The 23,827-nt window shown below is 38.9% G+C and overlaps 1 protein-coding gene and 1 non-coding gene across 4 annotated transcripts in view; both read left to right on the top strand.

The window, feature by feature from the left end:
• Positions 1–23,827, top strand: part of QRFPR (pyroglutamylated RFamide peptide receptor) — a 44,845-nt gene that overhangs the window by 1,774 nt on the left and 19,244 nt on the right. The gene's annotated exons all lie outside the window — the stretch shown is intronic.
• LOC118540179 (small nucleolar RNA SNORA63) lies at positions 9,864–9,994 on the top strand. Its single transcript, XR_004919505.1, has one exon. It is a non-coding gene; the product is annotated as a small nucleolar RNA SNORA63 (small nucleolar RNA).

The raw sequence follows: 23,827 nt of genomic DNA, 5'->3' as shown, positions 1-23,827 counted from the left end.
AGAGAAGCCTTTCAGAGTTCAGAGTCATTGAGCTGGCAGCAGTATGTGGAGGTTGAGAAAAGCCCAACACTGCACTTCCCCAGGTGATCCAGTCTCCAGACACACAGCTGCAGAGCATCTTCTAGTCCCTAAGCAGTCGTGCCTTCTATTGTCACCAGTGTTTCATGGTGGGCCTCGGGGATGAAGCACTGGCTGTACTCCCATTGTCTTGGATGCGTGCATTCTTGAAACCACATCAAAATTCTTAGAAAGTGATTGCCAATACAGAGAGACTGTGAGAGAAATGCATCATTGTGCCTTCAAGCCTTGCCATTCCCATCCTTTGCTACTTCCTTTTAATCGCATGGGAAGTTTCTTTTATCCTACCATTAACAATTTGAGATCTTCAGTTTCTTTCCCTGGCATTGCTTTTTTTCCCATTAATTTACATTGGGTTTATCTTTAGTGGATCAAGAGGCTAAAATCTTTGATTCCCATCTCATCTAAAATTAAACATTTCCAAAAATGCCCTAACCATTAGAGAACATAGCATTGCTGTGGGAGTGACACGTAATGCAAGAAGTTGCAAACCAACCTATGGCTTACAGCCTTTCTTATGCACTCTGATGAAATCATTGTGCTTGGGCATTTTAAAGTTGTCCCGTGCAACTAACCCCGTAAAATTAATGGGTAAATTTTGATCATCATATAAACTTAGTTTTTTGAGAAAAGGGCACAGGAGTTTTCATTTCTACATGTTGGTGAAGGCAGATTTATGAACCATATACGTATTGCTGGATGATGATAGCTCTGTATGTTAAGGTGAACATAATTAAGAAAAGTGGGATGTTATACTGGAAATCCAAAGACCTGGGTTCCTACTTTGGCTCTAATACATGTTAATTTAACACATCTGGGCCTCAGTTTTTTGTTAAAATATTAGAACTCTAGAAGCTTGGAAGTGGAATGAGGCAGATGTTTAGCCCCGAGGCAAAATAGGAAATCACGCCTGGGAAGACTACAGAGTAGATCTTCCTTCCCAAGGACTTTGGTGGTTCATGCAAAAGTTTTTCTTAAACTTTCTGTTTTCCTTGCTTCCTAGTTCATGGAGGACATTTCACTTTAGCTTCTAAATGCTGAGAAAGGGTAATGCATTGTGTATGTATTTTACAGGTTAGAGCGAGGATAAAGTATATTAGTAAAAGTGCTTTGAAAAAATTGATCATTCCATGAAAGTGTAAGGTATTAATTCTATGAAGGAGTGTTTCATTTTAGGTGGCTTATGTTTATCCAGGACTAGATTTATAGAATAAATATTCTTATAAATCAACTAAGTCACACCCAAATTGAAGATCAGGGGAGAGGATCGAGTTGGCCGAGTTTTTGGAGCTAGTGATGCAAACAGAATTAACTTGTCCTTTATAGGATAGGATAATAATTACAAGACTCCCTTGATAAATTGACAAAAGAGCTTTCAATGGAGTGTAATCTAATAGTTCAAAGGTAATTCACAACTTATTATTTCATAAAGCTATTGAGGATCTTCTTTAAGGCAAAACATTCTACCTTGGTAATCCAAAAAAAAAAAAGGAATAAAGCTTATCTAATCCCTTTTTGGGCCTCCGAAAATAGGAAATATCCCTAAATGAGTAAATATAGGATTTAATAGAAGATGATCCCCTCTGCTGTGGGAGCACAGAAGTCAGGAAGGCTTCTCCAAAGAGGGGACTTTCGAGCTACATATTGAAGAATGATTCAGATTGTTTCCAGCAGAGAAAGAAGGATGGAGTGTGTTCTGGGAACAGGGGTCAATCCAAAGTTTGGAGGAAAGAGAGAAGGTGATGAATTCCAAGAACGCTGTATAAGCCATTTCAAGAATATAGTTTATACATGAGGAATGGTGGGAAATGAGACAGAAAGGTAGGATAGTGCAACTGGGGAGGGAAAAGTATCAGTTATGCTAAACCTAAAATATGAATACCCCTCAAATTCCTCCAGAGGTAAAGGAGGAAATATAAACAAAGCGGTGGAGACCACTAGGAGGCAACAGAGGCAGGACAAAGTCTCAGTACCACCCCTAGAGGGGGCAGGATCCCTGCAGGCAGGGCTGTGTGCCCTGAATTGACAGATCTTTTGTTGTTGCTGTTACTGCCCCCCCTTTTTTTTCTCCAGAGAAGCTGGAGAAATGGAATTTTGGAATTTTATGACCTTGGCATTTAGTTCAAATTTAAAAAAATAAGATGCAATTGGGTAAAAGAAAAGCTCTCTGTGGGTTTGGCCACAAGTAATTCATGGACCTCCAGTTTGTGACTTTTCTTCAAAACCTGCCCCTCAAATATTTCTGACAAAGGTAGGGCTATAAATGACTGTTTTCGTCTTCTTTTTTTAGTCCACTTATCTCCCTTGCTAGGGACCAACGTTACCTACTGAGTCAAAGCCGGCATTTGGACAAGATTCCCAGGTGATTCATAAGCACATGCAAATTTGAGAAGTACCACTATAAGTAATGATTCTCAGACCTGGCTGCACAGAGAACCTCCTGAGGGGCTTTAAAAATGTTCTGTGCCAGCCCCAGTCCAAACTAGTTACATCTGACTCTCTGGAACCAGCTTGCACTGACTTACAGAGACTATTGTGCACATCTCTACCCTTTTCCCCGTTCAGAGACGTCATGTTATTGGCTTGAAATCAGTCATGGCGGGAGTATTTACACTGTGGATGTCAGCAGCAAAAACTGTCTTTTAAAAAAAACTAAACCAAACCAAACCATACAGTTGTTTTCCAGCACACCACTGAGCAGTTGAGTTTCCTTTGGTATAATGATGGTGCCGTAAATGACAGGTGCAACAAAGTGTATCCGTAAACGTTTGGTTTATGTGAGTTACACTCAATTTAGAAGGAGATCTAAATTCAGCATCTAAGTGTTGGTCAGCATTGAGGCAGGTGTACGTGCAATTCTTGTACATGTCTGGCATTAGCATCCCAATGCCAACACTCTTTGATCCACCAGTTGCTTTACTCCCACACTACTCCCCAGAACATCCAACACAGAGCTTGCAGGAGTGGGGATTCTCTTCCCACAAGAATAGTAAATAGCATTTGCTTATGGTTTTTTTAAAATCACTAACATGAGGATGGGGTTGTGTTGTTATAGCAATTATGAGTTAGGCTTTGGAAGTTCTGTGTGCATTCTGCTCACCAATCTATTTGGTCCACCTCTACCAGCGAACTTGCCCATTGTACTCTTGGGGCCATGGAATTTACCTCTTCTTATTTGCAGTCTGTTTTTCCTCATTTTGTCTCTTTTTCCTCCTCCTTTAATCTCTTTCTTTGAAATATCTACATGTTCCTCCAAATTCACTGTCTGAATATGTTGTTTTATTCAACTAAATTCCACACAATAGATTTTGCTTCTCAACAATGATCCAGAACACTTTTCTCTCTTCTCTAGGTTTCCATAAGCTTCTCTTTTCCTTCTTACTTTGTTATCTTTTTGTCTGTCTCTTTCTTTATATTCTGCCCTTTGATGGTTCTCGTAATTCCTCTTAGTTTTTGAATGTGTGTCCACTTAAGCCTAGCATACAATCTCTTCTTTCATCATCCATTTCTGCATAGAGGCTCCAATCAGAACTCTCCTTTCTTTGCTGATAATTCTGAAATCAGTATCTAGTTATCTGAAGCCGTAATCCCCCTGATCTGAGAATAGGCATTTACATATAGATGTCTTATTAGCATCCAACATTCTCTTGCTCTACCTTATCTCTCTGCCCAGGGTCTAAACTATTACCATTAATACTCTGAGTCATCTTTGTATTCACCATTTTCTGGGTATCTGCTGTGTGCACTGGGATATTAAAGGTATAGAGAAAGCTGTGTCCTTATGGAATTGCCAGGTTTTGGTTAAAGGAGGATGGGGAAGATGGCACTCAAAGAAAAAATGGAGAAGGCAGGGGATTTTGTTGTCAGAGTTCCAGAGTGCACTGTGGAGAAAGCACAGGGGAGGTGTTGGGGAAAGGGGGGCTTGGATCAGAATGGGGATGTTTAGAGCTTGGATTCGGTCCAGGGGCAAGGGATGGTCTAAGAGAATGGGACTCATGGTGACTGAGGTAAATGTGAATTTAAAACATGGGGGGATTAATTCTGAAGAATTCCCAGAAGGAGGTAGAAAATCAGTTCTCATTCTAGCCTCCTTTATGGCTCTCAGCGTTCATGAATTGAGATGGGGAGGCCTTGAAGCTCTTGCCAGGAACCACAGCACTCTCTGCCGGCTTTTATCCTGTTGTGGGTAGAGTGACAGCCGGGGGTGGGGAGGGAATGATCTTCCCAGGTGCACCCAGAGCTCTCTGCATCTCCCTGCAATCCTGCTGTGAGCACTGAAAAGAATTTTCTAACGATGACTGGTAAATTGACTAAAAGCAATTACAGAAACGGAATTCCAAAAATAGCCTAAGTAATGGCAGCCTCACTGGGAGAAGTGCACTTTCGTGTATACTTGCTACATCTGAAGACTGCTTGCTTGGGCAAGAAAATATAAAAACTTATTTTCTCAGCAGCTGATAGGAAAATTCCTCTCAGAGTGGTGGTCCTCAGTCTTGTCAACACATAGAATCACTCAGGGAGTTTTTAAAATGATGCCTGGTTCCTACCCTTGGAGATTCTGATTTAATTGGTCTGAGTACCCAGGTATTGGATTTTCAAAAGTTCCCCAATTATATAATTTGTAGCCAAGGTTGAGAACCACTGATGTAATGCAAATGCTGACATCGCTGAGACGTGGGCTATTGTGAAGATGAAAAGAAATAATGGATATAAGGTGCTTCCGTAGCACAGCGCCTGCCCCATATGCCCACGCAAAGTTGCTCTATATTGTAAGGAAAAAATAGCCGTCGGAGTTACAGTGGTTGGAGGATGCACAAGTCAGTTGTATAAAATGAAGCTAGACATGGAACTCTGAGGCAATTCTCCCATGATACTCAGTCAATCACGTCTTTACTAAAGCCTTGAAGTTTTTTGGAGTCTTTCAAGGTGGGTTTAGAAAGACGTCGAAAATGATTAAAATGTTGGGATACCTGAGATATGACGAAAGACTGAAAGAATTATTCTCTCATCTGGAGAATAAAACTCTAGTTTTAAGTTAGCACACCCCCACAGCAAGGTTTTCAGTCCGCGTTACCCAGAGCCTTGGTGGGTGTGGAGCAGGCAGGTTCCCAGGCTTCATCAAAACAGCTCCCTTCTCTCTTTTTAATAAATTGGGTTTTGCATAAGATTTCATGTTTGTAAAAAAGGATTTTACTGGAAGGAAGAAACTGGAGGGAAGGAGGGTAGGAGAGAAAAAAACACTCACTGTACATCATACAAAAATTTTAGGTGGGGGGCACCTGAGTGGCTTAGTTGGTTGAGTGTCCATCTCTTGATTTTGGCTCAGGTCATGATCTCAGGGTCGTGAGATCAAGTCCAGCAGAGCATGGAGTCTGCTTGAGATTCTCTCTCCCTCTAGAGAGAGAATGCTTTCTCTCTCTAAATAAATAAATAAAATCTTAAAAAAAAATTAGGTGAGTTTTTACAGATTTCAACCTGATAAATTGTGAAATGGGTTATTAAAGGAAGTTGTTCGGGTGCCTGGGTGGCTCAGTCGGTTAAGTGTCTCCCTTCAGCTCCCTGCTCAGCGGGGAGCCTGCTTCTCCCTCTCCCTCTGACCCGCCTCCCGCATGTGCACTCTCTGTCTCTCTGTCTCTCTCCCTCAAATACATAAATTAAAAAAAAAAATTTTAAAAGGAAGTTGTTGAATTATTATGTGGTGAAAAGATCTTAATTTGGGGGGCCAGCTCAGAGCAGAGGGATTACACTGGAACTTCTTCGGGTCTATTTTATTATTTGATTAGTGGTTAGAAAACATCACTTACAATAATAATTTTCCCTTTTCTATAACATTTTAGAAACTTCAGAGTTCCTGGGGGAGATTAAATATGGTGAAACTGATATAAAATCAACAGTATTATGGGGCTTTTAAAAAACTTTTAACAGGAATGATGAAAGCTGTTGTCAAAGAATAGACTCACTGAAGTAGAGAAGTTTAAAAAAATAAAAGAAGTAAATCAAGAGAAGGCCCAACAACAGTAGTTTGGAAGTCAAATAAAAAATTGTGCCATAGGGCTAGCCTCTGGGTGATCTTCTCTTGAATCAATTATATGCACACTTTAAGAAAACATGCCACAGTCAAGAAATTCACTAAGTTTTCTCAGGAGGCTGGAAGGTGGTAGTAACAGCAGTAGGATTTGTATGAGTCTCTACATAGGGCAACAACATTTTACAGTTAAAATAAGGACACAAAAGGATTTGGCAATGAGAAAATTTGAAAAATTTCATTGTGTACTTAGGAGGCATAAAAAAAATTCCCTCTTTCATTTGCTTTTCTAGAACATAGCTTAGCATGTTCTTTGACCAGTGGTTGGTTTATTAGGATTTTTGTTTGCAAGTAGAGAAGCCCATCTTAAACTAACTTAAGAAAAGGGGGCGGGGGATATTCTGTCTCATGGAACTGAAAAGCTCAGGATTAGGTCTAGCTTTAGGCACAGCTGGATCTCGGTCCTCCAACAGTGACTCCAGGGCTCTGCCTTTCTCCCTGCCTGTGCCCAGCCTCACTGTCTTCTGTAGTGCAGTTTCATTCTTGGATTAGCTTGGTCAGTTCGTTTGAAAGATGGTCCTGGAGCTATTGGCTCATGTTTTCTTTGAAATACAGGGGTGCCTGGGTGGCTCAGTCGGTTAAGCATCCAACTCTTGGTTTCTGCTCAGGTCATGAACTCAGGGTTCTGGGATCGAGCCCCATGTCCAGCTCCACACTCAGCATGGAGTTTGCTTGAGACTTTCTCTCCTTCTCCCTCTGCCCTTTCCCCTTCTCTCTCTCTCTCTCAAATGAAAAAATAAATCTTTAAAAAAAAAACAACAACTCCCTATTTCAACTCAAATGTGTATCCACAGATAATTTTGTAGTTTCATTTCCTATTTTAAAATTAAGAACTGGGGCACCTGGGTGGCTCAGTTGGTTAAGTGTCTGCCTTCGGCTCAGGTCATGATCTCAGGTCCTGGATCAAGCCCTGCGTCAGTCTCCCTGCTCAGCGGGGAGCCTGCTTCTCCCTCTCCTTCTGCCTGCCACGCCCCCTGCTTGTGCTCTCTCTTTCTCTCTGTGTCAAATAAATAAATAAAATCTTTAAAATTTTTAAAAAAATAAAATTAAGGACCGATTTCTAATGATTAATTCTGAAGTAGTCAAGTGTTTAGTGTTTTTATCTATCTAGACAAGACTAAATTTGTTCTTCCTGTGGCTGTGTTTCTGAGAAATACATCATCTATAGTACCAGGAACACTGCAGATTATTAAGGACTAGTGGAATTCTCCTTAAAATATAATGTGTTCTCATAACCTGGGAGAAATAAAAGAGATAGACAGTTTGGTGCAATGAAAATGAATATGTACTCTAGAGTGGACAATATTGGGCTCTAATCCTGTTGCACCATTTATGACTCATAAGGCTAGTAACTACATTTCCTTGCATTCTGCCTGCCCCTATTAGGAGACCAAGGAGAGAAGTTATAAAATTATATCTGATGTTGCCCCCCAGTGGTCAATGCAGCAGCAGAAATTACAACAAGGATGCAAGATTTATATTTTTTTTATGCTGTATTTTATCAAAAATATTAATGCATATCCAGTTTTTATGATTTCCCATTGTATTTCAGTATGAAGTATGCAATATTTACACATTTCCACCTATAAAACTTGAAACAAACTTGAAGGTCCCTTTCAATGCATGCTTAAAAAATATTATTTGAAAAAAAAAACTCTTTGTAAAATTGAGAAGCATTTAATATCTGCAGTGTTCTTTGCATGTTGTCAAACACCGTGTTTCGCATTGGGACAATTATTTTATTTCTCTTTGCTATGGTTTCCCCATCTGTACATTTGGGAAAAGCTATGCCTACCTTATAGGGCTGCTGTGAGAATGAATGACCCTGTGTGTAAAGCACCTGGCACTTAGTGGGTAGTCAATGGAAGGAAGCTGATTGTTGTTTACAGTTGCAAAGTATTACTATTTAAAATGTTAGGCATGTTTGTGCGTACAATAGATGTATAGCTAATAAGGATGATAGAGTTAAAAAACTAATTGCAATATTAATTTCTCAAAGACCTCTGATATGCATTTATATAAAACCACTATAAATAACCCTGTCCATATATAACTTATTTTTGTTAATAAAGTCTTGAATAATTACCGTGAAAATACTCCTATCCTCAAACAATGAAAATTCAAACTAATCGCTTGTACTCAGAAAACAGAAAAGAGTGTTTGCTTTCATTTATCTTAGAAGCAATTATACATCCTGAAAAGAGGCTGAAGTGCTAAAAGATTGGTTGGGGCTGATATAGATTCCGTAGTTCCTTGCCAGGCTCGTGTATCTCTGCCCAGGACACTGCAGACTGGTAGGCACACGGTTGCCACACTGGTATTAATACAGAGCCATCCCCAAGACTCATGCCCCGGTCTTGTAATGCAGGACTTCCCCATCCCACCCCCAGGGAACCTCCCTTGATTGTGAACCTAGGCTGCCAGTAACCTTGTGAACATTCTTGCTGTCTAGCTCATGGCCTGAAAAGGGCTCATGACTGCCCCTCAACGTGGCCACCGGAGTCAGGGTGAAACAGTGACATCAGTTCCATGACTGCTGTCCTTTGCTGCCCTAGTGTGCTGGCACAGATGCTGGGATCTGGGCAATTCTGACTGCCAGAGCCTCACTCCGCACCGTAGAGAAGTGGGAATAATGATATCGAAATGAATGCCAAACTCCTAGAGCTTACTGTGTGACAAGTATATTATCATGCCCATTTTACAGAGGAGAAAACGGAGGCACAAAAATGGGGTTAGTATATCAGTTATCTCTTTTGCATTGCAAACTTCTCAAACCTTAGTGGATTAAAGAAACAACTGTTTTGGGGCGCCTGGGTGGCTCAGATGGTTAGGCGTCTGCCTTCAGCTCGGGTCGTGATCCCAGGGTCCTGGGATCGAGCCCCGCATCGGGCTCCCTGCTCGGAGGGAAGCCTGCTTCTCCCTCTCCCACTCCCCCTGCTTGTGTTCCCTCTCTCACTGTCTCTCTCTCTCTGTCAAATGAACAGATAAAATCTTTAAAAAAAATTAAAATAAATAAATTTTTTTTAAAAAAATAAAAGAAACCACTGTTTTTTGTTTTTGTTTTTGATTTTTTTTGCTCGTGATTTAGTGGCTCAGCCATTTGGCTTGTCTCCGCTGGGCAGTTCTTTTGCTAGTCTCACCTGAGGGCCCTCATAAGACGAGGTTCATCTGGTGGCCTGATAGAGGCTCACCATTTTCGATGACCTCAGCAGGGACAGGCTATCTTTGTCCCATGTGGTTTCCTTCTTCAGCAGGGTAGTCCCCAATTCTTTATGTGGAAGTACCGTGTTCCAAGAGAGTGAGAGCAGAAGCTTCAAAACCTCTCGAGGCCCAAGACTGGAAGTTGCACCGATGTCACTTCCGTGATAAAGCAAATCATGGCACGGCCCAGATTTAAAGAGTGGGGAAGGAGGTCCCTCCACTTGATGAGAGACCTGGCAAAGTCACATTGCCTGGGGTGAAGGGGACAGGGTGTGGGGGAGCTTGCAGACAGTGACAGGGGAAATTGGAGCTTTTTTTTTTTTTTTTTTGTATTTTCATCACTTTTTTAAAGGATTTTTTTTACAGTCAACTTGTCAGTGTTAGAAACGTCCCTACACCGGTGCTATATTTAGATTGTAAACAGCAAAACTCTAAACACGCAGTTGGGATATCTGGAACCTCATGTAGATCATAAGAGTAGTTAAGAATAGTCATGCTTATGCAGGATCTAGTTACAATGTAGCTGTAAAGTGCTGCCTTGTCTTTGCCCCCTGCTCAAAATAAAGCTGTTACCTTTCTAGCCCTGTCCGCCATGGTGCTTAGCAGCCAGGGATGCATGGTCTCAGACATGTTTACCAAGTAAAACACTGACTAGAGGGACGCCTGGGTGGCTCAGTCGTTAAGCGTCTGCCTTAGGCTCAGGTCATGATCCCAGTGTCCTGGGATCGAGCCCTGCATCGGGCTCCCTGCTCAGCGGGGAGCCTGCTTCTCCCTCTCCCACTCCCCCTGCTTGTGTTCCCTCTCTTGCTGTGTCTCTCTCTGTCAAATAAATAAATAAAATCTTAAAAAAAGAAAAAGAATAGTCATGCTTTCCACTGTATCTGCATTTACTTCATAGAATCATCAGTTGTTTCATTATTTTTATTGCATTTTCTTTTTCTTTTATTTTATTATGTTGTGTTAGTCACCATACATTACATCATTAGTTTTTGATGTAGTGTTCCATGATTCATTGTTTGCGTATAACACCCAGTGCTCCATGCAGAACGTGCCCTCTTTAATACCCATCACCAGGCTAACCCATCCCCCCACCCCCCTCCCCTCTAGAACCCTCAGTTTGTTTCTCAGAGTCCATAGTCTCTCATGGTTCGTCTCCCCCTCTGATTTCCCCCCCTTCATTTTTCCCTTCCTGCTATCATCTTCTTTTTTTTTAAACATATAATGCATTATTTGTTTCAGAGGTAGAGGTCTGTGATTAAACAGTCTTACACAATTCACAGCACTCACCATAGCACATACCCTCCCCAGTGTCTGTCACCCATTAATCTATCACATTTAGGACATTGCTCATGCTCATATAAATAGGAAGTGCTGCTGCCGGGATTTGCAAGCAAGAACTGTGCTTCTGTGTCGGGCTTTTCACCACAGCAGCTCTACCTAAATGGGGCATGAGTTCTGTTTCTGCAATGCGTTGTTCCATCCCCTGCTTCTACCCTGTTTGTGCACAATGCTGCTTACCCAGTTAGACCTCAGATACTCTATTTCTGGGACCTGGAGGACAAATTTCTGAAATGAAGAGTTGTCCTGGTCTTTTCCCCAGAAACCTCCCTGAGAATGGACTCCTGCCCATGGTCTCTCGGTGGCTCTGCGCACCTGCCTGCTGACGCCTGCACCTTAACACACACATAGTCATAGAAGTCCATATTGACTCAGGTTTAGGAGCCCTGTCAAGCCAGTCTACAGATTGAGCTTGGCTTTTTAAAACTTTTCCTTTACTGCATTATCTATAAACAATAAAGAATTTATTTTTATAAGGAGGAATTTTATCAGGTCAAAATCTAATCTAAGTATCAATATAAACCTGATCCAAGCAGTGATTTCTTCAGTGGGTCTGAGGAAGAGACAGTGGAAATGTATTTTAAGAGGACAGTTTTACTTTTTTATAAAAAGGCAGGGTGATGAAACCTTGGAAATTGGCACTGATCTAATGCTTAAAACAAATTAAAGGAAGACTTAATGAAAGAAAACTTCACTCTGGGCAAGATGTAGATCCTGTTAAAATTTTATATTACCTATCAATAAATCATTAGGTATAAAATACAGATCTTCACACTGTGTTTGCAAGATGCACAAACAGCTGGCTAATTCAGTGAGCACACTTTTCAAATTAGATTTTCAGTGGTGATGAAATAATGCATGTGAATTTTATGACTTTGAAGATACAATCTATTTGTTTATTTTTGTTTCCTCCACTAGAATATGAGCTCCATAAGGTCAAAGACTCGATCTCTCTTGTTTATCCAGCACTTAATTGTGCAGGAACAGAAAGCTCTCAATACCATATAGTAGGTTCTCAATAAATATTTTTTGAATGTATTGAAGTATATCACCTTATTTGTCCTTGTACTAATATTTGAGGCTTTTAAGAAATCAGTTGTATTTATTTTGGGGATATACAAAAGAATGAGATTGTATTTATCTTTTGTATATAGTCTTTTTTGGTTGCAAGGAACAAAGATTCAATTTACCTCAAATAATTGGAGTTATGGCAAGCCTATTTTGTAGCAGTAAAGAAGAGGGGGATCTCTTGAATTTAAGGACAATAACAGGTGGGTCTCCTGGAAATTGAAGGGGGATCTAAAGCAGCAGCTGTGTGGAGCTCAGCATGAAGAATTCATGAATCTCCAGGGCTCGGCCATAAATGTGACTTTGGTCCACTGCACCAGTGGACGAAGGCTTGCTTATTAAGTCTGATTGCTTTCTACTACCATAGTGTGCAGTCTTTCAGTTTATTCAGTCTTTTTCCTACCATATTATCTGCCACCTTCTGCTTTATATTCTTGGAAAGCTGAATAAATCCTAGTGCTCCAAGTGTCAAATTCAAAGAGCCTTAGTCCAGTGACTAACACTAATGTAAAATAATTTTGATCTTTACTTACATGTCTCAAAGAAATTTTAAAAGATTTTAATTCATTACTCACAAGACTGTTCCTTAAAACCCCTTTCTTCCATTTCATTCGGGTCTTTACTATTACACTTAGTAGTGTTCCACAGAACACTTTTCACCTTGCAAAGATCACGTGTCTTTTCAGGTCACCCCAGACTGTAGACACAATGTTGCCACACTAATATTAATACAAATCCATCACTGACTCATGCCCCCATCTTGTAATGCAGGACCTCAAGGTCTCTCAACTTCCCCATCTCACCCCAAGGAAACCTCCCTTGACTATGAACATATGCTCCAGTTCCTTGTGGACACTCTTGCTGCCTACTTCCTTCCCTCCATCCTCATCAGCCTATCTCCTTCTTCACTGTTCTCCCTATTTCTAATCCTTCTCACTCCTTCTCTCTCTTTCTTTCTGTCTCTCTCCCTCCGCCTCCCACCCTTTTTCTCTCTCTCTCTTTAAATCTCAGTCTTATTTATACAAATATCCCATCCTGATATCTGACCCAAATTATTCTGCACAATCTGGTGAATAAAATGGCCCATAGAGGGAACTATCCAATAGGCATGTCTTTTAGTTAAGGAGAGAAAGAAGCTAGGAAAACTCATACCCTAATTTTAGCCCTGTTTTATTTGTTTGTCTTTAGATTTTCTACTTTCTCATAACCCTTGTGGCCCCCACTCTTACTCATGGCTTTGTTCTGAAGAAAAGATTCACACAGCCATACTCTCAGTTTCGAAAAGGAAAAAAAAAAAAACACTTTACTGCTATTGTAAAAATCTAATAGAAACAGAAAGAAGAAAAGGGAAATCTACGCATAGATGAGAGCAATAGTAAGCAGTAAAGCAGAATAAGACAGAGTTACATCAAATGGGGTACTTACAACCTCATCAGCTGGGGAAGCCCCTTGGAGATAGCCAGGCTGGAGTCTGGTTTGAGAGGCCTGGGTGGAGCATCCTCCCCTCAGGTGAGACTTCCAACTGACCATCCCCATAAGGGCCATATTTATGGGACAAATGACAGGGCCTGAAGTTGAACATTTGTTCGTTAGCCTACGTGCAGTTTGGAGCAGCTGCATTTCTGTGTCATCACGTCTTTACATCTTCAAGGAGCCTGGGCTATGTGTGCAGATCCCATTCTGGGGGGGCAGCCCAGCTTGGAGCCGGAGGGGAGGTTAGGCAAGATTTACAACTCTTGGCATCCAGACCAAGAGGGCCAATTCTGACCCGGAAGCCAGCTAATGTCAACTAACCAGGCTCCCAAGGACACTCATGCAACACAAGTCTCGCAAACAACATTCTTTAGCCTGCCTGTGTTTATGCAAGTCGCAGTGGTCGGTTATGCAGGACAAATCACAGAAATCCTCATCCCTACAATACAGGCTTTTCTGTATATCCATTGGCTTCATCTCACAATGCATCCTTATTCTATTTGCTATGTCCTAGCCAAAGAGAAGCAATTTGACTGGCTTAGACTTTGGGTCCAATATGGTTCAATCAGTAATGGGCTAGGAGGAACAGGTGGCTTCATGTGACCCATATAGGGCTTCTCCTTCCACAGAGCTGGAGAGAAAGGTCACTACTTTAGCCTGGCAGGATTGGCGGGAGGTAAGATGTAGTTTGGGCTCCTTCTTTGAGGAAATCCCTAGAGGCTGAAAATGCACTAGGCTTGCATGGATTGCAGAGAGGTTAATTGACTAAATCATTTCTTTTAAATTATCTGTGGCATTCTCAAATTTTTGTAAGAACAGTTCTCTGTAATATATTTGCAATGTTATTTCAATAACGATGATGAGAATTTTAAGTCAGCTAAGTAGGAACCTTTGTTATTATCTAAATTGGCTTTGCTTTATCCTTGTCAGACTTCATTTTCAATGGTCTTTCTTGTAATAAACATGTCAAAGAAAGTTTTTCTGTATTTAAAGTAACTCTGTATACCTGCACTTTTTTTCTTTTCCTGGGGAAAGGTATATAGCAAAAAGTAAAAAAGAAAAAAAAAAAAAAGAAAAAAGAAAGAAAAGAAAACTTTTAAGAAGGGAGAGAACTGGGGTAAAAACATCCACACTTTTCTAATGTTGTCAGAAAATCTTGACTTACAGATGTTACTGACAGATGGGAAACTGACTATATGAGAATGGAATTTGATTATCTTCCATTAAAAACCTTCAGGAAATCTCTAACAGAAAAAAAATTATTAAGTGAGAGGCATGCAAGTCAAAATTCTATACGGAGCTCTTTGGGTTCTGCATGGCTTCTATACATCTTTTCCCCATGTTTTCAGGTCTTGGTAGTAGCAACGTCGAGTATTACAGACAATTGAAGTTATTAATTTCTTTTAAGGTACTGACATGAAGAGGTAAATAAAAAATGGCTGCTTCACTGGTAACTAGAAGATACTTTATTTGGGGAAAAACTGTACTGGTTCTTATAATTTGAAAAGGGAAAAGAAACTCCTTGTCAGAGAAGCAGCCTAAGGGAAGGAGAGGCTGCTCCTTTACTAAAACAGGTCTGCCGGCACAGTAGGTCTTTAGGTCAAGTAGTGGTAGGACCCACTTGTGGCCCAGTTACCTCGGTAACAAAAATGTTTGTGTCAGGAAATAGTGTTCCCTAGGAGCAAAACAGTCTTCAATATACTGTGTACTTTTCTGGCCACTTAGAATCTGCTCCATGGACCAGCAGCATCAGCATCACCTGGAACCTTGTTAGAAACAGTCTCAGACTCCATCCCAGAACCTACTGAATCAGAATCTGTATTTTAATGAAATTATCAGTGTGGTGCCTATGCACAAGGAAGTTCAAGGCTGGTTTATAATATACCATTGCTGTGTTCCACTTTTGCCTCTGAGGAACTCAGGGTAGATTATTTTGACCAATGGTGAAGGGCTACCAGTTAGCAAATAGATTGGCTAAAACTTCTCTTTAATTATCTGTTATACCATAGAGGCAGTTACTACAATAACCAGGACTTATGTCATTACAGCTTATTTTTCCAAGTCATCATTATACCGAGAAGGGCACAGAATTTAATACACAATCAGCTGTACTTGTGGGCTTGATTTATTGATGACAAGAATCAAGCTGACCCTAAATGGGTGAAAAATTCCTGAGTAAATAAGCTTTTATGAAACGGATTACTCTGGTTTTCAGAAATTACAATTTTCCTTAATAAACCTCTAGGTTATTGAATGCTTTTTCTCCTTTCTGTAACCAATGTCTGGGTTTTCACAATGAAATCAATGGGATTTTATTGTCAAAGTATATTCTTTAGATGCTGAAAGACCTTTTCCATTTGTTCATTTATTCACGCATTTACGCATCCAACTATTATTTATTGAATATAGTAATAAGCCAGCCACTATGTTGAACTCTAGAGACAAGGGTGAATGGTACACCATGTAGATATTTTAAAGGTTTTGAGAGATACCAGGCTTCCCGGAAAATATAAGTAGTTCTGTAGGCCTGGACTTTAGCATTCAAAGCAGGAGTGGTGAGAGATGAAACTGGAGAGAAAGGAAGACAGATCATGAAGAGCCTTCTAGTGCTATGTTAAGGAGTTTGAATGTCATTTTGGAGCAGAGGCATCTCTGTTCTAGGGCAGTGAATTTCGAAGTAGGAGTTGCAATGTCTTAATGAGTCAGGAAATTATTTGGCTAGTCAGGATTAGCAATTGAGAAAAAAACCAAATATATTAGAATATAAAATATCAAAGAACATTTACATGGTAAAACTTTTGGTTGTGTGTGTGTGTATATATATATACACACACACAGAAAGAAATACTTTTACGTGTGTGTATGTATATGTGTAATGGAAAGGTATTTCTTATTATTGTAGGGTTTGGTCAAATCCACTGCTGGAAAGGGAGTCTGGTTAGAGCAAGTACAGTTGACCATGAACAGGTTATAACCCAGCAGGACTCAGCAACACCATGATTCGGGCTTATTGCTACACAGTGACTATACTTCAGTTCAGCCAACTCTCACAACTGGGTTACTAAACTGGAGAAATTGATGATGCAATTTATAAGGAACACAGATAATTGAAAAACTGATTTACCTCTGGTTAGTTGCTAATAAAGTAGTATTTTATTCCTCTTGGAATGTGTGGGTATAAATGAGACTGTGACAAAGGAGAACTGTTTAGATTAGATTATGGCAGAAGACACAAGTGGTGGCTGAGTGGAAGAATGGCTGTCTTACATAGGATTTTTGCCTAGGGCCTCCTAGCTCTCTGTTTTTTATTACTGCAATAAAAACAGCTTTTACGGGAAAAAAAAAGTATGTACTCTTTCTGGACACTATATTTTAATTTTTAGACCGTGTGAAGTTAGAGATCAGTAAATTATAGCATAGGAGCCCCACTGTTCAAATAAATTTTAGAAAAACATTACCCCAGGGGCACCTGATGGCTCAGTAGATTAAGCAGCTGCCTTCAGTTCAGGTCATGATCTTGGGGTTGGGGGCCCTGGGATGGAGACCTGTGTCAGGCTCCCTGCCCCTCGCCCACTCGTGCTCTCTCTCTCTCAAATAAATAAATAAAATCTTAAAAAAGAAAAGAAAAGAAAAACATTACTCCAATAAGATTTGAAAAGCTAATGTTTAGAAAAACAGGGTGGGAAAGCAATAGGAAATGTGAAGAATATAGAGATGAGATGTAGAGAAGAAGGAATGGAGATAATCAACATCTTTAAGTCTAAATATACACACAGGCAGAGAATAAAGTTGTATTAATTTGGCAAGTAGTGAAGTAATTTAAAAGAATAGCATTGATGCTTCCAAACCATTGAGATACACTGAATACTCACTTCTTTGTAAGGCCTGCACTAGTTCTTGAAAACCTGTGATTTAGGGGCTGTTTTTCAGGGTGGCAAAGAGCATAGACTCTGGAGCCAGACTGCTCACTGTATCACTATGGAATATAGGAATGACCTTAGGGAATTTGCTTTAGTCCTCATTTCTTTCTACAGCTGGAGATAGTAACAATTTCTACCTTATAGTGTTGCTGTGAGGACTTTATGGCATTCATGGCTTGAGTTAATGCTTGCTAGAACGGTACCTAACACATGGTAAATGCTCAATAAACGTTACTAGAGTGGAAGTTAGTCCTTTAATTTTGAAGATCATCATCAGTGGCTCAGCCAAGGACACTTCTGGCTGGTATAGGGTACTAAACAGGGACAAAAGAAGAGAGAGCAGAGGAGAGCAGAGATGGAATTTCATGCTGTTGCAAAACTCCAGAAGTTAATGAGAGCAGTGCAGAGAAAGAGATGAAAGATAACATATTAGTCAGGCTTCTCTAGGGAAACAGAACCAATTTTATTATTATTATTATTATTAGAATTGGCTTATATAGTTATGGAGGCTGAAGAGCCCCACAATCTGTTGTCTGCAAGCTGGAGAGACCCAGGAAAACCACTGGGGGTGATAGTTCAAAGGCCTGAGAGCCAGAGAGCCAATGTGTAGATTCCAGTCTGAGTCTGAACGGCTGAGAATCAGGGACCTCCAGGGTAGAAGAAGATCAGTTTCTCAGCTCAGGCAGTCAGGCGGAGAGTAAATTCAACCTTCCTCTTTTAGTTCTATTTAGGCTCTTAACAGATTAGATGCCCACTCATGTGGGGAGGGCCATCTGCTTTACTCAGCTCACCAATTCAAATGCTAATCTCTTTTGGAAACGTCCTCACAGACACAACCAGAGATATTGCTTAACCAGATATGTGGGCATCCCATGATCCAGTCAAGCTGACATCAAATTAACTCTATAACAAGAATTCATCTATATTCTGTCTTCTCATTCATTCATGCATTTGTTCATTCATTCACCTATGGGTCATATACAACTTAAGGCTTTTTGAATACAGAGCAAGACAAAACATAAACACTCCCAACTGTTCTTCATGGAAAGAGAGCAGACATTAATATTCCACAAATAAACATTTCATTACAAAGTAGTATTCCAAACAATTCAGTTTGAATACAGTCAAGGATAAAGGAGTCAAAATATTTAAAAACCAAAAGCAAAATGTTGAACTAAAGTTGATTGAGAAATGACAAAAGAAAAATATGCATTAAAACAATATTGGCAAGTAATGTCTAGAATGCTGTCTATAGCTTTTTGCTTTATTACCCTAATGTTTAATCTGGGCTCATTTAATTCTATTATTTGAAAGTCTTATTATTGCCATTAATGGAGAGGAAAAAAAACCAATTCAGTTCTTTTTCTAAAATAATATTTGTAGCTATTAGAATAATGAAAATTAGAAGAAAAATACCATAAGACACAATTTTACTGTACTGAACTTGTTTTCTGGCACAAATGTACACCCAGAAAATTCTTCTTATAAAGTAATTGAAGGAAGCACTCTGAGCAGAACTACAGAATTAGTATGAGATTTGGCTCCACAGAGAAAAACCTGAAGGTTTTGCAATCTGTTAAGTCCCTACTCATTCTAAATCAAAGTCTTTCTGGGGATCACTCCAGCCCATGTACGCACAGAATGCCAGTTGTCTTTCATGCTGCCACATTCTTAAATATGTAAAGGCAACTAAGGATTTGTAGACAGTTTGAAGAAAGTTTGCAGAATAAAAGGGAACAAGACAGATAAGTGAAATTAGAAGAAATGGATTATTTATAAATATATTTAGAAATAAAACTCTAAGTAGTATTTTTATATTTACAGACATATCCTGAAAAATGTCTTCTCATTTAATATTTTCCCAGTGGAATTAGTATTTGTTTTGTTTTGTTTTTAAGTAGGATGTGGAACCTAATGCAGGGCTTGAGCTCACAACCCTGAGATGGAGACTTGAGCTGAGATCAAGAGTCAGATGCTTAACCAACTGAGTCACCCAGGTGCCCCCAATTTGTTTTTAAGTCTTGAACTTCTACAATAAATGTGTCATTCAGCGCCACAATTTTTAAGCTCATGTTTACATAAGAAAAACTTATGTCCCCAAAATTAATAAAACATTTTAAACAAAAATGATACGTAGAAAAATTCTTGAGCTATATTCCAAATATAGTTGGTAGAACATCAAAATTACAAATAGATGTTTTGAAAAGCATGCCTAGTGTCCACAAAGGGCTGTGTGTGCCAAATGTTGCTGATATCGGAGGAAGCATCACATCATTTTATACATTCTTTGCAATTGAGCCATTCTTTGCAACTCTTTGTTAATTCTTGCAGAGAAGACTGGCTTTGAGAAGAGATGGATGAAGAAGATGTTGAAGAATCCTTTAAATATCATGCTGACAAATTAACAAGTACTGAACTTGTTTAGAATATCAGTTGGGGGGGGCGCCTGGGTGGCTCAGTCGGTTGGGCAACTGCCTTCGGCTCAGGTCGTGATCCCAGGGGTCTGGGATCAAGCCCCTCATCAGGCTTCCTGCACAGCAGAGAGCCTGCTTCTCCCTCGCCCTCTGCTACTCCCGCAGCTTGTTCTCCCTCCATCTCTCTGTCAAATAAATAAATAAAATATTTTTTTAAAAAAGAATATGAGTTGGAAAAGTTAATCACAGTGATAACCTGGAAAGCATATAATTAAACCACTAGATATTGCTTGCTGAAAATAATTTGATAATTATTAATGATAATAATTATCTTTGAAAGTGGTGGAGATATTATTGCTTGATATTTCTTATAATGACATGCAAAGAATTCTATAAACATGAACTAGAGGAGAGTAAATAAAGCTCTGTTCTGCCTCCCTGAAGATCCATTTAGGACTCCCTACCTCAGTATAAGAGCGATAAAGAATCTGTAAGCTTTTGAGTCTCATAGTTTGCCTGAAATTGTACCTTTGCAACCCAGTTTACCCATGACATCACTTTTCACCACCAATGACAATGATTATACTCAACCCCCCTCTCCTGTCAAGTTTCTGGGCTGTTCCTTTCTTCATGAATAACAGAACAACCAAGGTTTTTGTCCCACTGTTGTTGCAAATTTTACCTTCATTTTTCTAACATATTTATTAATGTTTGCTATTTGCTATGCCTTGTTGAAAAAGAAATATTTATGATGCACCATGAAAATGCTGATACAGAGCAGCATACATACATACCATTTGATTACAACCATTCTGTTTTTGTGTAAAGAGCATTATTTTAAACATTTTATATAGTAAATGATGGTTTTACTGTGTTTTAGTTACAAGTTACACTTGAAATGTGTTGGAAATTTAACTTGGCTTTTTAAATAATGGGAAATAGGCTACCAGTGCACATTTCGCACAGAATATCTCCTTTTCACGAAGGAGTTACCAATGTTGAGTAGGAGATGTCTGGATTTAAGGAGATACTGACTTCATAAATCATGAGGAAGTTTCTCTGAAAAGAAACACTTTTGAGAATAAGAAAAAACTCTTAAAAGTGAAAATATGACCGTAGAATTAATATATAAATTATAAGAGCTAGAAGACAAAGACAAGTGAATCTCCATAATGTGGAGCAAATAGACAAAGAGAATTTATAAGGCAAAAAATATATATAAACAAAAGTGGTAAACATAAGAATATCAATCCAGGAATTCCAACATCTGATTAATAGGCATTCCACACAATAAAAGCACAGAAATAAAAGAGAAGTCTCGAAATTCTAAAGGTGCAGACAAGGCCAAAGACAAAGAGTAAAAAATGACACATGCTTCAAAAATTCCAATTTTTGGAATTTGGAACACAAAATTCCAATTACAAAGAGATCAATAAAAGCTTCCCAATAGTAAAGCAGGATACTTGTAAGGGAGAAAAAATCAGATGGACAATAAAAATGCATTCACGCTAAAAGTCAATAAAGCAAGGTCTTCAATATTCCAAAAGAAGATGATATTGAATTTAAAGTCATATTATAGCCATTTTCGGATATGCAAGAGCTTAAGGAGCTTACTTTAAAATCATTATTTTGAAGAAATTACTTGGAAAATATTCACATGAAACACAAGAAATAAGAAGCCATGAAATTAAAGAAACAGTGGAGAAGGAATCCAATGAGAATGAATTTTAAGATAATAGCTATACAGCAGTCTCAAAAAAAAAAAATTAAAAAACTTCAGTCATCAAAATTGGAAGTCAGTAGGGGCACCTGGGTGACACAGTCAGTTAACCATCTGACTCTTGGTTTTGGCTCAGCTTGTGATCTCAGGTTCGTGAGCTTGAGCCCTACATCAAGCTCCATGGAGTCTGCTTGAGATTCTCTCTCCCTCTCCCTCTGCCCCTCCCACTCATGCTCTCTTTCTCTCGAAAATAAATGAATAAATCTTAAAAAAATTTGTTAGTAGTCTTCTAGAAGAATCTTAAAAGAACAAATATTGATGAAGTCCCAATAGTTCATTTTTGCTTTTGTTTCCCTAGGCTTAGGAAACATATCTAGTAAGAAATTGCTATGGCTGATGTCAGAAAGGTTACTGCCTGTGTTCTCCTCTAGGATTTTGAAGGTTTCCTGTCTCACATTTAGATCTTTCATCCATTTTGAATTTATTTTTGTGTATGGTGTAAGAAAGTGGTCCGGTTTCATTCTTTTGCATGTTGCTGTCTAGTTTTCCCAACACCATTTGTAATTGATTTGCAGTAAATATGCTATGTGAAAAGTTGAGATATAATAGAGTAATGAGGATGCTGATGATGGTGATGATGACAGCAATAAATGTAGCTAACATTTGTGAATGCACTTTCACATAGTGCTAAGCACTGTTGTAAGCACATTATACTTATTATTTCATTTGATCTTCTAACAGCTATATGGGACAAGTACTATTATCATCACCTACTTTAAAGATAAGAAAACCCAAGACACAGAGAAGTAAGATAATTTCCTTTAGGTCTCACAGTTAACTAGTGGTAGATCCAGGATCTAAACATAGGCAGTAATTCCAGAGGTCACACTATAAACCACTAGAATGTGTTGAAAGAACATACATGTTTCTTCTTCCAAATAGAAAAAAATGCAATAAAAAACTCCAGGAAAAATTAAATAAACAAAAATGCTCTGCTAGAAAGTTATGGCCCAGATTAAAATATGGCATACTTTGGAGCAATAAGTAAGTTAACAAGGATCATAATTATAAAATCAGAGAAAAAGAAATGTATTTAGAGCATACATGTTGGCTTTGTCATTATAGTGTTTAGTCATAATAATGAAAATGCTGTTTATAGTTTTAATCTTTTATAATTAAAATGTAGGTCAAGTGCAGAAGACTTAATATGGCTATGAAACAGAATGGAAAGCTATCCTGGTTGATAAAGTAAATGTAAAGACAAGCTGACAGAAGTTTGAAGGAAGAAGAGAGAAAGAAAAGGAGGTGGAATATCATTATCTTGCAAAGTGGGGAACAAGATAAACTGTTGGAAGTTGATAGGCCAGTGAATAGGATTTTAAGTATATTACTGTATGAGTCTAAGATAGAGGAATCTACATGCAAGAATTTAGGAAATAATCTCCCAAAACCTTTCCAAAGGAGTTATTGAAGAGTGTTATTACTACAAGAAAATTAAAAGCTGTAGGGAAAGGAATAAGAGGTGATAAAAGTGAACCAAAAGCCCATCTATCCTAGAAGAAAGTCAATATATATCATGTAAAATCAGTAAATGAAGAAAAGGCATCTAAAGCACTTTGTTTCAAGATGTGAAATTACCTGGTAGAAGAATTAAAAACAAGTAGGTGTTGGGGACTAGGACAGCAGGTGAGCAAGGGTGGGCAGAGACCTATTCTTTTTCATTGTAGCCCTTCTGATTTTAAACCATATGTTCATAATTCTGTGATTTAAAAGACATTTTTTTGGGGTGCCCAGATGGCTCAGTCAGTTAAGCATCTGCCTTCAGCTCAGGTCATGATACTGGGGTCCTAGGATCAAGCCCCACGTTGGGCTCCCTGCTCAGTGGGGAGTCTGCTGTCCCTCTCCCTCTGCCCCTCCTCCTCCCTTCCCCCCACTGGTGCTCTCTCTCTTGCTCACTCATTCTCAAATAAAAAAATAAAAAAAATTTAAAAAAAATAAAAGACATTTTAAAAACGAAAGTGACAAAAAAATACTTTGCACCTGAAAATCTCCCAAAAAGAAATCTCCAGGTCCAGATAATTACACTGGAGAATTCTATGAAACATTTAAAGAATTAATGCTACCTTTACACAAACTTTTCCAGAAAATTTAAGTGGAGGGAGCAATTATTAATTCATTTTATGAGGCCTTTATTACTCTGATAAATCAACCAGAGAGAGACAATACAATAAAGGGAAAACTGTAGGCTACTATCTTTCATGAAATTAGATACAAAAACCTTGGTTTTTAGCAGACAGAATCCAACAACATATAAAAAGGATGATCAAGTGGGATTTATCCTAGGTATATAAGACTGACTCAATATTGACTCAAAATTTATTAAAATAATCAATGTAATCTACCATAGCTAATCAATGTAATTAGCTAAAGAAGAAAAATCATATAATTATAGCAATTGGCAGGGAAAAAACATTTTACAAAATCCAGGACCATTCATGATAAAATTCACAGCAAGTTAGAAATAGAAACT

This window comes from Halichoerus grypus, chromosome 3 (assembly GCF_964656455.1).
Source record: "Halichoerus grypus chromosome 3, mHalGry1.hap1.1, whole genome shotgun sequence".
NCBI lineage: Eukaryota > Metazoa > Chordata > Mammalia > Carnivora > Phocidae > Halichoerus > Halichoerus grypus.
This window is presented reverse-complemented; position numbering and strand designations above follow the sequence as displayed.